Source organism: Protopterus annectens, chromosome 3.part0 (assembly GCF_019279795.1).
Source record: "Protopterus annectens isolate FY-2018-M chromosome 3.part0, PAN1.0, whole genome shotgun sequence".
Classification (NCBI taxonomy): Eukaryota; Metazoa; Chordata; order Ceratodontiformes; family Protopteridae; genus Protopterus; species Protopterus annectens.
In genome coordinates this window covers 1,407,988,843-1,408,003,988 of record NC_056731.1, presented here as the reverse complement: position 1 = coordinate 1,408,003,988, position 15,146 = coordinate 1,407,988,843, and positions in this window count along the sequence as shown.

Below are 15,146 nucleotides of genomic sequence, written 5' to 3'. Positions count from 1 at the left end.
GTCATGTAGGTATGGGATGAGGGCCTCATCCTCCAAGCAGGTAAAAGGGGGTAGCCTTGCATGTCGCATACCTGGAAGACATAATGATGGAGACAAGTCACAGTAACTCACAGATACATACAGAGCTACAGCTGAACATACATGTGTATCGCATTTATTACGATTAAATAGTTGTCTTTGCAAATCTACATGACACTGACACCACTGACATGTTTGTGTCACACACGTGACACTCAGTGGTGAGTGGATATTATCACTATATATGTGTGTGTGTGTCACCTGATTACATTGCTCATACTCCATGTGGATGCTGTCTTGATGTGGGCATGTCTGTTTGCCTGTACTGGTGTTCCTACCTATCAGCACATGGCTGGATGTGTCCACATTAATGCAGTTGACCTTGATGCTGTGTATATGTCAAATATAAAGACTTACACTGCCTTAACGGACATGACCTGTGACCCTACAGACTTGCTCATGGAAGGTTTTACATGTATGTGTTCTGCCATATACATCTACACAGCACTGTACAGCAATTCAACATCCTGCCATGTATTACCTGTGTTGCAGATATGATACACATGGGGCACTGGCAAGTCAGATGGTATTTGCAGGGATGGATATCAACTATAGCATGCGCAGTCAAAGTCAACTAGTAGGCTATATGCCCTGGGCCATGTATGAATCTAGGATGAAAGGTTAGCTAGCTGTAGCTGACAGGCATGTCTCTGGGGCCAGGTGGAGCAGTGCCACATAACTGATCCACAGGGTTAATGATACATTTACCATGCGGTCATCACACTGAGAGGGGGGCAATGTGCAGCTTTTCTGCACAGGAATGCATAGTATGGCAGGACTATGTAAAGTGTATGGGACAAGGATCTGTCCAGCATGTGGTGATCGTAGTACTAGGAAGGTGGATGTCCATGAAGTATGTATTTGAGATCAGGATGTGTATGTGTAGCATGTCCAACATCACTGGGTTGGACGTGGATTTATTCAGGGTATGCATCATGCTACATAGTGGAGTTGGGGAATGAGAAGGCTGGTGTAGGCCATCTGAACATGGCCAATACCCCTTAAAGGTAATATGTGATCTGATATGGGTCACTTGAGTGTTGTGTATGGCTGGACAATGATCTCTATATTCATGGATGGCACCCTGTCATGATTAGGGTTGCCACATATGACTACCTGACAGGTGTGGTGATGTAACTATCACAGGAAAGACAACTGCCCAGCTGCATCCCTTACACACAGTGTCCATTATGTTAACCGCTGCCTAGGTGGTAGTTCATGGGTACAGGGTTATTAACATAGGGGTGACAATGCAATATGTAGCTGTCAGATTATGGCCATATGTCACACACACCTCACCCACAAAGCCCCTTCTGTATGTTATCCACAACACTCTGAGTTGGCTATTTCTCCTAGGTCATAGTCATTCTCATTCTTCAATAGGCAGATGCCTTCTGTTAGTCTGTGTGGTATGGACTACAATGATGGGGAGTACAATTAACTAACCCTGTTTTACTGTAGCTGGCACTGGTGTGATGTGCATGTATTAGTCAGACACCTTCTGTAGTGTTGGTTCTGCCAGCAGTCCCATTGCAAAGCACTCCTGTGACATAGGAATGTACATCTAGTATACTGAGTGCAGGTGGAACACAATATGGGTGATGATGTCCTATGACCTCGCAAGGTTATGATATGCAGTGTGAAATCAACCATACTGTCATCTACATCTGTACTGCTGATATGAAATAATTGGATCAAGGTTCATGGCCTTTCAGACCAGACTCAGCAGGGTAGTAGTGCAGTACTTCCCATTATCAGGGGTGTCTCTCCCTTTGTGGGTTGAGATACCTGTTGGTGTGCACCATTCAGTGTGTACACAGCCTGACATGAAGCTATGTTTTACATAATGTGTATGTGGAGAGCAGTTTGTTTTGCCATATGTGTATGATACAACCTGGGATGTGAACAGGTCCCACGCAGCCTGAGTGCAGCTTGTACCTGCATAGTTGTGGGTACATGGGCTCTGTGGTGTACATGGATATATGATTGTGTACCTGTTGAGGGGTCAGTGTGTTTATGTTATCCAAGACCCTATCTGGATTGCTTATTCATGCTCAGCACTTGTTCAGAACTTGTAAGTACTGCGTAAGCTACTAATTACTATAGCACTCAATCTTCCTCATTACCTAGAGGTAAACAGGTTTTGTACATACTTTTCTCACTTGCTTAGAGTAAAATAGCTCTTGTACACACTTTCTTCACTTATCTAGGGGAAATTAGTTTTATATTCAGGCATGTCCAAGGGTCAGCTGCCAGTGTTCTCTCCTGTCTATCTGATGAATCTGGACATTTTGAGGCAATGTAGACATTGCCTCATGTACACAGACAACCCTCGCCGCCTACCATCCAACACTACAACCTGTGAGAGATGCACTTATCTAGCCAAACTGGAGGTAAAGCTCTGTCCAACCAAGACTGACCCTGACAGTCATGTGGAGAAGGAAAACATTCGCACCACACCACACTCATTACATAGTCTCACTGAATCTACCCCACCATTAACTGGGAAAACTACTCATGTACTGGAATTCATAAACACCAATTCCCTGGATCAACTTATCCACACACCCACTGGGGGCAACAATATCCTAGACCTAGGCATTACCAACATGAGTGACTGGTGTTCCACACCTGAAGTCAACTCCTTGTTGGTCCAATCTGACCAATAGCTAAACACCTTTGATATCCACATCCACCCCCACCCCACATTAATATGCCTACAAAGCCAACTTCATGCTTCTTAAGACAGACGTGGTGAACTTCATGGCACCCATACAGATGGACAATACATCTTGACCACAGTGAAAAACGGAAGCACTAGGAGCCACGAGCCACACAAACTGACTTTATTCAGTAAAAAAGCACACAAGTGCATCTTGTGGCTCATGGCTCTTAGTGCTTCCATTTTTCACTGTGGTCAAGTTGTATTATTGAGGCACTCATCCTTCCAGTAGATGGACAATAGAGTTACAACTGCTGAATCCTACACAAATGCACTCTATAAGCACTTATACGAGTGCATGGATCGTGCTATCCCAAACAGAACCAAGACGCTATGCTCCTAATTAAGGAAGCCAATCTGGTTGCCGCTTGCCATAAACAAACTGTACAACAGAAGGAAGACACTGTTGCAAAAGAGAGTACAATCCCATGTGTGGAGAAGCTCCCTGGTCAGCCTCAGTAAGAAGGTGAGATCCCTTATAAGATCCTCCAAAGCTAGCTACGGAAACAAAACTGCCACTAATTCCAATGACAACCACAAAGCATTCTATAGCTATGTCAAATATCTCAACGTCAACAGCCAGATCTGCTCTGAGTTACAACACAAATGCATGAACATTACAGAACCAACTGATATTGCCAACATCCTGGCAGATAGGTTCAGTGCTACCCCCCCCCTTTCATCCCCTAAAGGGCCCATATCTATACAGGAAGAGTGCAGAGTCCCTGTAATCACAACTATGCAGGTAAAAGCAGCACACTCTAAAGCCAATATCACAGCATCCATGGAACCGGACAACATCCCATGCTGTGTTTTACATGAACTTCAGAATGTACTGGCTCCCCACCTATGCACCATTTTCAATAATAGCCTTGCATTGGGCTTTGTACCCCCTGAATGGTGCACAGCAACCATTATCCCACTCCACAAATGTGGTGCCACAACGGACCACGGGACCTATTGCCCTATAGGCCTGACTAGCCTGGTCTGCAAGGCTATGGAGCACATCATCAAGGATCTCAGCCACAGAGACAATGGGTACCTCTAAACCTTTGACCCCTTCCAGTGTGGCTTTGTTAAGGGCAGACCATGCCTCCTAAACCTGGTGGACTTCTTAGAGACAGTTACCAAGGCATTAGATAAGGGTAAGGAGGTCCACACAGCCTATCTTGATCTCTCAAATGCTTTTGACACCATTCCCCATTCTGGTATTATCGACATACCCATCCACCTGAACATTAAACACTATGTCATGAGATGGTTTGCAAAGTGGCTCATGGACAGAATCCACACAGTGGGAGTTGCATACCCTAAGTCTGACTGTATACCAGTTACAAGTGGCGTCCCCCAGGGCTCAGTCCTAGGGCCCCTCATGTTCGGTATATACTTCTCTGACATACAGGCAAGCACAGGAGGGCTTTGGCTGAAAAGATTTGCCAACGACTGCAAACTAGGGGCCATAATTGTTTCCCCAGCTGATACAGACACCCTCCGAAAGGGTCACACTGAGAAAGATACCTGGTGTCAATATCATGGCCTCAAGCTGAATGCCAAAAAGTGCATAGTCACCCCCTTTGGATATAACTAATTACCCACAGACTGCCACATAGGTGCTAGTCCCCTACATACAGAAAAGGTAATAAGGGATCTGGGAACCCCAATAGATAGCAATCTCTCCTTTGATACCCATAATGACAAGGTGGTTAGAATATACTTCTACGTGTCCCCCCCCCCAATCTCTAATGGTTCTCATCCAGAACAAAGGAGGCCATTGTGCCTCTCTACTCATGACTTATTAGACCCATTAAAGGATACAAGACCCCATTTTGGATGTACATTACAAGACAACTGCAACAGCTTGGAAGACCACAACAGTACCACACCAAGAGGATTACTGACCTCAAACAGATTATCTATGCAGCCCAACCTAAGTAACTCCAGCTGTACTCAGTTGCATACCGTATACTCACAGGTGATCTCTGCTTGACATACAAGGCCCATGTCCAACCTAGTATTGCTGGATATGCTCCACCTAAACAGAAGCCCCTGAGAGCCACATGCTCTAGGGATATACACCTAACCACAGCGATGACTAGGACATGCTGGACGGATAGATTCCTGACCTGGAGACTCCCCATGCTTTGGAACATGATTCCAATCTACATCAGGCAGGGCCCCTCACTAGCACTCTTCAAGGGAAACCTTGACGGTTGGATGGGAGACTGACATGTACCCCAGAGATTACTGCAGTGGCTCTGCTGAACAGAGGCACAGGGAACTAACCTAAGGGGGTGGCAGAAGCCAACACACTCTAGCTAGGCTTATAAATACCCTTGGGCAGACAGCCTAGTACCTACCTTTGCACTTATTACACGTCTTATGTGCATAGATAGTTAACTAGCTCTTCCATTTTACTTTGCTATCATGCTGATAAACTGTCGGTTGACTACAAATCATATGTATCCTGTTATTGTGTATTGTAAATGCCAATAGACATAACTAATGTTTGCCTAACATAACAGTAATGCTATGTAACTTGTAATACATATCTGCCTACAATACTATACATTACACAGTTATTGGCGCAATATCCCACAATGAAAATCATAATTGCACAGTGGGCCAACCTTCAACATGTTAGTCTCAGTAATACACCCATAGATATGCCTACTGTTACATTATATCAACATATACTATCCTCTGTTATTGCACATACTTGTTGGACCAGCCCTGCCACTGACAGCGGCTGATGAGGAATATTTGGGTTCAAAGCCCTTATATAGCATCCCTTGTGGTATATGTGGTGTTTGCCTTGTGACCCACAGCAGTACACACATAAATACTACAAGCGTTACTATGCTCAACAATACATCACTACCACTATATGGATTGCGTACACTTTAAATATTACAGAACAGGTACTACTACATACACAGACATACTGAGTGTTCTACATACCTTATTAGTAACCCCAGATGTCGTTGACTGTTAATTCAATCCTTTTCAGTTTGTGTTTCAATCCTCTTTGTAACGTTCTGCTGGTATATACAGATGGTTTGAATGTGTGATAAGCCATCCTTTTATAGCTAAATATCGGTAACATGTGCTATCCTGACCACGAATTGGTGTTCTAAAGTAGTTAATTAGATGCACATCAGCTGTGCAGCTACTCCATTAGCCAATACCGTGGCAACAGTGGTGTATAACTGAGTACTCAACTTAGGCATTGTCTGTTTGCCTTACTTTCGAGGAAGACGGCCTGGATGTGTTGTTTGTGATGTAGTTCAACAGCTATATGGAGACAGACAGAGATATATTAGCTTCATGACTCCCGTGGATTGTGTGTAATGGCAAGAAAATGTTGTTCTACATGTGAGTACAGCTGTTATATTTCATAACATTGCTACTTATGCAGGGTTTGTTTGTACCTGATACTTCTGCAGATGTTTCAGCCTGGCAAGGATGTTTGGGCAGCTCAAGGCTGTATGGATATGCATGAACTGTTAGGTGGTTTACAGTGTACTCACCAGACATCCTTGATTTAGTGTACATGTGTATCATACTGTGCTGTTAATCAGTAATTGGTAACACTTCCCAGTGTACACATAACCCTCTGAAACAGGATTAGTGCAAACAAACCCTGTAAAATCAGCAGCTGTTCCATTGTATAACAGCAACTATTTCACATAGGGCCATGTTAGTGTGTCTCTGACAAGGTATGTTAAGGCTTCTGCATATGTCATACAGTGAGTGAATGATTTGTGATGTTATTACAGTTTGTATTGTAATTTGTTTGGGTGTGAGGGTGATGTTGGTGGGTGTACATAGCAGATGCAGGTGTGTAGGAACTGCTTTTATACATAATCGATATGTGCATGAGGGTTCCTTCCCTATTTGAACACCTATCCTTTAGTGGACTAATACTACGGTAATTCCAGGCTGATTCATTAAGGCACTGTTAATTGGTTCCTGTATAGCATGCAGGTGATGTTAGTCCTTGAATCCTTTTGGTAATACATCGGAATGTAATAAAGTGTTGCTACATGAAAGCTGTGTATTTCTGTCAAAGGTATTTGCAGTCATTGGAGTTGTGTTGGTGACTGACCTTCTTTGGCTTGGGCTGCCACCTTTTCAAATGGCCATAGTGGGACATTTTCGGGACACACATCAGATTTTACAGGCCGACACAAACCCATGGTCAGTACAAGGGATAGAACTTTCCTTTTTTGCCTAAATATAAGCTTATTCTTGTAGCAATTTAGCTGCTTATCCTGTTTCTTGTAACATGTAGGTATTTTAGATACAGAAAGAACTATTGTATGCAACTATTACATTACATATGGGACATAATTATGTCCTACAATCTTAGGACATTTGCCACGTTTAATATTTTTGGTCAGGACCCAACCGCCCAAAGAGGGACTGTCCCTCACAAAGTGGGACAGGTGGTAACCCTATCATTGGCTCATGTTCATAGCACATATTTGTAATAGTGTATAGGCATATACTTGCCATATCCTTTGTTCATAAAGTTTGGTCGTGGCAGAATTTGTGATTGCTATGGTCCATGTTATACTCATATATGAACACTTCAACCGCTGTATATGGGATACCTATGGAATCCCAAAACCACACAATTCCGTCACCCACAGTACCGGGCCCAGACTCCCATACCCCACATTACTGACAGTGACAGTAACTCGCGAAAGTAACACAAACATGGAACACACACACGCACACACAAACACACTGCTACCCACCACATCCAAACAAACCATCCTACACTAGGTATGAGCAGGTGGGCAAGCCCCCCTACACCCTCCCATGTGGGTGCTTGCACCCCCCACACACCCCCAACTTTAATATTCTACCTCCTAGATCGCACAAACAGTCACACAAAGCAAACCCACACCCACACATTACAGTCCCCCAGGAACACACACCAAACTCAGAACACACACTTACACACACTACAGCCCTCTGAACCACACTTACACACACTAACCTACCTGAACCGCAACACCAGAAGCACTGACTAAATGTCCCTTAACATCAGGATTTTAAACCTCGCGCATCTGGTGTTTCGGTACTGTGGTCTTTCGGACTTTAAGCCCCATGATTACATGCGTCGGTATGTCAAGCAGTCGGTATTTGGTAGGTATTCTATTTATATGTACCTCCATGGTTATGTAGATGTTGTTAACCTATATATATATATATATATATATATATATATATATATATATATATATATATATCCCCATATATCGACATATATCTCTCTCTCTCTCTCTCTCTCTCTCTCTCTATATATATATATATATATATATATATATATATATATATATATATATATATATATATATATATATATATATATATATATATATATATATATATATATATATATATATATATATATATATATATATATATATATATATATATATATATATATATATATATATATATATATATATATATATATATATATATATATATAGAGCATACACCTTTCATTGGGTACATGCCGGTTTGTCCTATTTCCACACATTCCTACTATTTGTGTTTTAACCTGTCAGTATACACAACTGCCATTGGTACATCTCAGGTAGCTTAGTGGTAGGTTATTGTGAAGATTGTGTACATGGTTGTGTGTTCTAATCCTGGCAGTAGTAATTTTTCCTCTCAGAGCAGGCACTGGTAGTGCAAGGGTGATTAACGCACATTTCAGCAGTTGTGTGTTCCAAATATTTATTATTCTGTGGAATACTACCTATATATGCAAGCTGTGGTTAAGGTATACTATGTAACATGTAAATCATCTCTGACTTTATTGGGATTTGAACCTGGACTGCACAGATGTTATGCAAATACTTTGCCATTACACTATTGATGTTCCTTCTGCCTATTTCCTATGTCCATGAATTCTATGTGTAAGCTTGGCTACACAACAGGCGGAGCCACCCACACCCAGTGAGCTTCTCGAAATACTGACATGACACCTGAATTGGGAGACTATACATTAACATCCTAACTACATTTGGCATAGCCACTCACTGACACACTTCAGGGGAAACCTTGATGTGTGATTGGCCAACAGTATATACACCCCTGGGATCATGTGTACCAGACACATACAGTCAAGGTGTGGGGGAGCCACTGCAGTTCTACAGCTGCAAGATCTGTTGGGGAAATTGAATGCTATTGGTTTGTCATGTTAACATGCCCTTTTGAGATCACTATGTGCCCCTATCACCCTACAGCACACCCGTCTTCAACAGCTTCCAGCAACTCTGCCTGGAATCATTTCATTGGCTATTCTTGACAGAGCCTCAGTTACTTCATCAATGGTGCAGGTAAAGCCACCACACTGTAGCTATGCTTCTAAATGCCATTGGGCAGATAGCCTACTACCTATCTGTGAAACTCTACAGTGCAGGCCATCTCCAACATCATATGTGATTATACAGAGTTTTCTGATCACAATATACAGTGTACATTCACCATGTAGTCAGAAAACAGATAAGTACAGCAATAGCATACAGGCTACATGACACATAATCACACCAAAAGCCTATCTTGGAAGCTAATGGACATGTATAGGTTTCAGGCTTTGTACTGATTACCAGTAGGTTACCTACAGGAAAGATGGGACACAAGCACAGATGGGATACGTGCCTGCAACAATGCCATACCAACTTGCATGTGTCAGCCTAAGGGTTTGGAATGCTTCCATGGCTATTAGTGCACCATGGAGCAATTTATAGGCAAGTCTCAGAGGTGGATCTCACCTCCATGAACTGCACAATAGCAGAACCAATGAGAGTTAGGTGACTCAACACCAGGGGTAGTGCTCACAACATGCACGCACTCACAGCACCCCTCAGTATGGACAACATCTACATCTGTTCTGTGACTGGGACCTGTATAAGGCTCCTGTGAGCACACTGGCACTACCAGACTACAACCCATGACAGACATTTCAGCCATTGTACATAGACTGGCACAGACATGGAGGGGGTGCATCCATATTCATCAGGGATACCTGCACCTCCAAGTTAGTGGGGTAGCATGATACCACTGTGATAATTCATTTGCAGCTAACATCAGCCACGATTGCAATGCAAACTGTGAGCTGCTACAGATAACCCTCCATGACCCAGGAGCACCACTACAACTATCTGGAGACAGTGGTAAACATGACAGTCCTACCAGACACCCTGTTATTAATCAATGTTGGCTCCCCTACACTTAACTCGATAACCTACTCGAGTATGCACTTCCAGGCCCAGCACTTCCTGGGATTTATCACCTCATATGGCCTGTATCAGTTGGTAGATGGACTAACGAGAGGTGAAAACATACTAGAAGTGGTAATCACTGACATGTACAACATGTGCACTACAGCAGAGGTAAACCGGTCACTGTTTAGATCAGACCATGAACTATTCACTGATGATTTCTACTCCTAACCATCTCCCCCACACAAGAAACACACAGTGAATACCTTTCCTACAGCTAAATCCACAGTACTAATGACAGAGGTGGGAGGGTTCACAGCCCCCATGCTCAGGGATGGCACTGCTCAAGATAAAGACAGAATTACGAATGCACTCTATAAGCACCTACAAAGATGTATGGGTTGTGCCATCAGTGGTAAACCAGGACTAGCTACTCCTACACAAGGACATCAGTCTGCTGAACCCCTGCATTATACAGGCTCTACAACAGAAGTAGTACAGTAGTCCAGAACAACAGCAAATGCCAAGACATGCAGATATCCGTGACCAATATTTGCAAGATACTTATGTTACTCATGTAATCATCCAAGGCTGACATCCACAGGTAAATAGGTATGGGTTTGGAATATGACCACAAAGGCTTCTTTGGCTATGTCAAGAATGTAAGCAGTAACACACAGATTTGCACTGTGCTGGTGCAATATTGCACTGAATATACTGGCCCTACTGATATCACCAACACACTTGATGATACATTCGGAGCAAGCTTCATCCCCTACTGGGCCCACAACAATACCCAAAATGTACAGTATCCCGGATATCTGTGACATACAGGTGGTAATGGCCCTTTCAAATGGCATGACAGAGCATCAGTGGAGGCAGATTGTGTCCCAGACTGCATCCTGCAGACACTACAAGACAAAGTGGCCCCCCGCCTAATTTAGCAATTCACCATCAGCCTCTACACAGGCTACATGGCCAATCACTGGTGCATGGCAACAGCTATTACACTCCACCAAGGTGGTGACACAACTGACCATAGTAACTACCACCCCATAGGCCTGAGTAGCCTGATCTGCACGGCTATGGAGCACATCCTCATGGCATTCATGAACATAGACAATGGTAACCTTCAGACACTTGACCCAATCCAGGTCACCTTGATTGAGTACAGATCATGCCTACTGAACCAGTTTGACATCTTACAGCCACCTGGACTTTAGGTGTGGGGTGTGGTAGTTCACACATACTACTTGGACCTCACCAATGGTTTTGACACCATTACTGACTCAGGTATTATTTCTTCACTCACCAGCCAGTACATACACCCATACATCACAGGTTGGTTTGCCAACAGGCTTACACACAAAACCTACATGGTAAGCCTAGCATCCTCCAGGTCCAACTCTTGACCAGTCACAACTGCTGTCCCACAGGACTCAGTCCTGGGACCCCTACTGTTTGTCATATACTTCTCAGAAGTACGGGCTAACACAGGTGGACTACAGCAGGCCATGTTTGGTGATTACTGCAGACTGGGAGCCATAACTGACAGTCCAGCTGTCAGAGATGTCCTTCAAAGGGTCTCACATAGACCAACACAGGGTGTCAGAGTGATGGCCTCCAGCTAAAGGCCACATACTGCATGGTCATTCCATTTTGGGAAACTACACGCACACACACATATTAACACATGAGTGGCAGATAGTATAATTCAGATGGTGTAATGGGTATGTGGGGACTACATTACATAGTGATCTCTCCTTTGACAGTCATATGTACGAAGTAGTTAGGACATCCATCTATGTAGGCCACCTGATTATTTAAGGGTTCACATCTAAACAAACTTAAGTTATTGTGCCCCTTTACTCATCAGTCATCAATTTCATCATCGAGTATGATAACCCATTTTGGATGTACCTCAGAGGACACATCTGACAGCTGGAAGGGCCATGAACGTACCTTGCATAGAGGGATAATGCCTTCAGACATGTGTCATATGCTGCCAGACTGCATAAACTCATGCATTACTCAGTGGCAACTCGTTTACTCAGGGATGATATTTGCTAGCCAACAAAGCCATGTCCAAGTCAGGCTTAATGGATATGATCCATCTATGGGCATCCATGTCACAGTGAGCCACACACTGTAATGAGCTACACCTTGCCACAACCATAACTGGAAGATGCTGGAGTGACAGATTCCTGTCACGGGTGCTCCCCATTATTTGGAACTACATCCCTGAGTACATTATATGAAACCCCTCACATGGGGAACAGTGGATACACCCCAGGGATCCCGCAATTGTCTCTGCTCCACAGAGGGGCAGTTAGTTAATCAATGGGGTGGCAACAGCAGACACTTTTTGGCTATGCTTATGACAGGCCTCGGGCAGTTAGGCATGTACCTACCTATGTATCTATGAACCTATACATAGAGTATGGACACATGCTGATAGCTTAATTTACTGTTCAGGTATTGACTTACCTTTTGCCAATTGCAATTGTGTGTACAATAGTTGAGGGATGCCTATGTAGGATGCAAACAGTAGACCACCTATACATGACAATTTACAGGCGGTCGTGTGTGTGTGTGTGCCATCCATGTTTGCTGTGTGTGCAGGTGGAGAAGGGTGTCAGTCCATAAGTGCCTACATTGTCAGTGTGGGTGCTATACGTTCCCTCTTTGCCAAGGCATGGGCATACTGGGCATGCCTCCATCTGCCTACTAGGGCTGGCACAGGGTGTTCATGGTCTGAGTCCCTCTGTGCCTTTGGGGCCCTTGGCAATGGTGGTGGGCTGTGAGGGTCTTCACCATTCTGTCCCTGCTGCAGTTGTTTCCACAAGAACATATTGTGTAGCATGGCACATACTATGAAGATGTGGGCACACGTGCCTGGAGAGTACTACAAGGCTCCACCAGATATGCCCAAGCAACTGAACCGTGATTTCAGCATCCCAAACATGCGCTCTTTGATGATTCTGGTTTCTGCGTGTGCTTCATTATGGCGTTCGTGGCTGGATGTGCATTTCTGATGGGAGTCATCATCCACGGTTCCAGTGCATAGCCAGCATCCCCCACCAGGTAGCCATATGGGATGTCCCCCTGGCAAATACCTGATACAGCTGTGAGGCATGCCAGATGTGGGAGTCATGATAGCTTCCAGGGCTGCCAGCACAGACATCCATGATAATGCCCTGAGCATTGCACATGACCTGGCAGTTGATGGAGGGGTATCCCTTGTGGTTTATGTAGCACCTACCCTGCTCACTGGGTGGTGTCTTGATGTGTATGTGTGTGCAGTCTATTGCACCCAGTACCTCTGGGTAGTCTGCCACATGGTGGAAGAGACGCATATTGCTGGCCAATTCCTCCTGCATTTGGGGGAAGTATATGTGCTCATTGGCATGTGGTAACATGGCATTCAGGAACTGGTGGAGTACCCTGGATGCCGATGCCTGTGAGATCCCCATGATATCCCCAGTTGGCATTTGAAAGGTAGCTGTGGCTAGTATTCTCAAGATTACACATACCTTCGTGCCACTGGGATGGGTTCCCCTCTGTTATTTCTGGCTCTGAGGCATGGCCGGCACAGCTCAACAATTTGCTGTATGATGTCCCTTTCCACATTGTAACGCTCTACTAGCTCGATCATATAGCCCCTGGTAGGTTACCCTGGGTCAGAAAACTCTTCTCCTCCTCCGGTGCCTGAGATGGTTGTCAACATCATCCTTCACACCACTGTCAGTCTCCAACCCATGCTGGTGAATCAAAGCTATGGCAGCCCCTAACATGTACATATTAAAATTTTCCCGTCTGTATACACCAATGGTGCAGAGTGTCTGGGAATACACAAGTGTGTGTGTGGAGCTTTCACACCTTATACTATTGTGCAATGGATGATGCTGGTGTAATTGGGTGTGTATGTGCAATTCCAGCTGCAGGGTATCTTAATTATTGGTTTTACAGCAGGTACTGCTATTGTGGTGCCTTTGGTGTTGACTTACGCTTGGCTGCCATGATTCATCTATTGCCCTTTACTTCACTTTTCAACCAGATTCCCCTCCCATTGTCAGGCATGCATCCAGTTGCCTGCTTTCTTGTTTTGTACTTTCACAACCCAGAATTGTGTTGTGAAATGTGTTATGTAGCTGATCTACTGCAGGTTTGCTTTGTTCTGCTGTGACAGTTCTCTTTTCTTTGCAGTACGGCACCTCCCCTTTCCTGTTCTGCAGGTAGCTGCTAGTAGCCTTGTTAGCTGTTGTCAATGGCCCACTGTGAGTTCCTATGTGTCAATTACTCATTTGTACTCCAAGTACCATGCTGCAGCATTTCCTTATTGTCTTCCCGTATCCTTCCTGTTTCGGCTATGGTGCATGCAGCACACAGCCATTTACCGGGTTTCGAGCGCATTTTTATCCACTTTCACATGCACTTTTGGTTACCTTGTGTGCTCTCAGCTAAGCAAAGCTATGGCTACTTCCACACCCCTATCCTGCGGCTTTGCTTAGCAACAGGCAACCCAGATTACCAATGCTCCAATGTGCTTACAGCTACGGTGGTGCACCCCTCTCTTGATGTCATGTTTACCTCCAGGCCACACCTCAGTGTTGTACCACTACGCTGTGTGGTACATCCTTACACCGGCAGGAATTTTGTGATTCATTATTACTTGACTCATTTGCATAGCATTGACTACTAATTCCAAGTTACCATGCAGAACACTGTCACAGACCCTTAGCAACCCTTGCGCCATGGTTGTGATGTACCATACATGCCCTTGACTATTATGGGGAATTCATGAATTGTGTTACATTGTAGTTTTATGACATCTAAATATATTTTCATTGTGATCCCGTTTACACACCGATGCACTGCAAATTTACTTTGTGTTAGTGTGGCCATGACATTAAATGTTATTTTTTAAGTGTTGTGCATTTTTTTTTATGCCATTGGCTATACATTTAGCCATTGGCATATATTAACATTATAATACGTAAGTTTGGTCCGCTTTCATGGCTCCAATTTTATGTTTGAAAAAATGTAAACCATTTTTTTGGTTTACATTTCTTCATGCTTACGCTATGCCTGCACCACTTCAT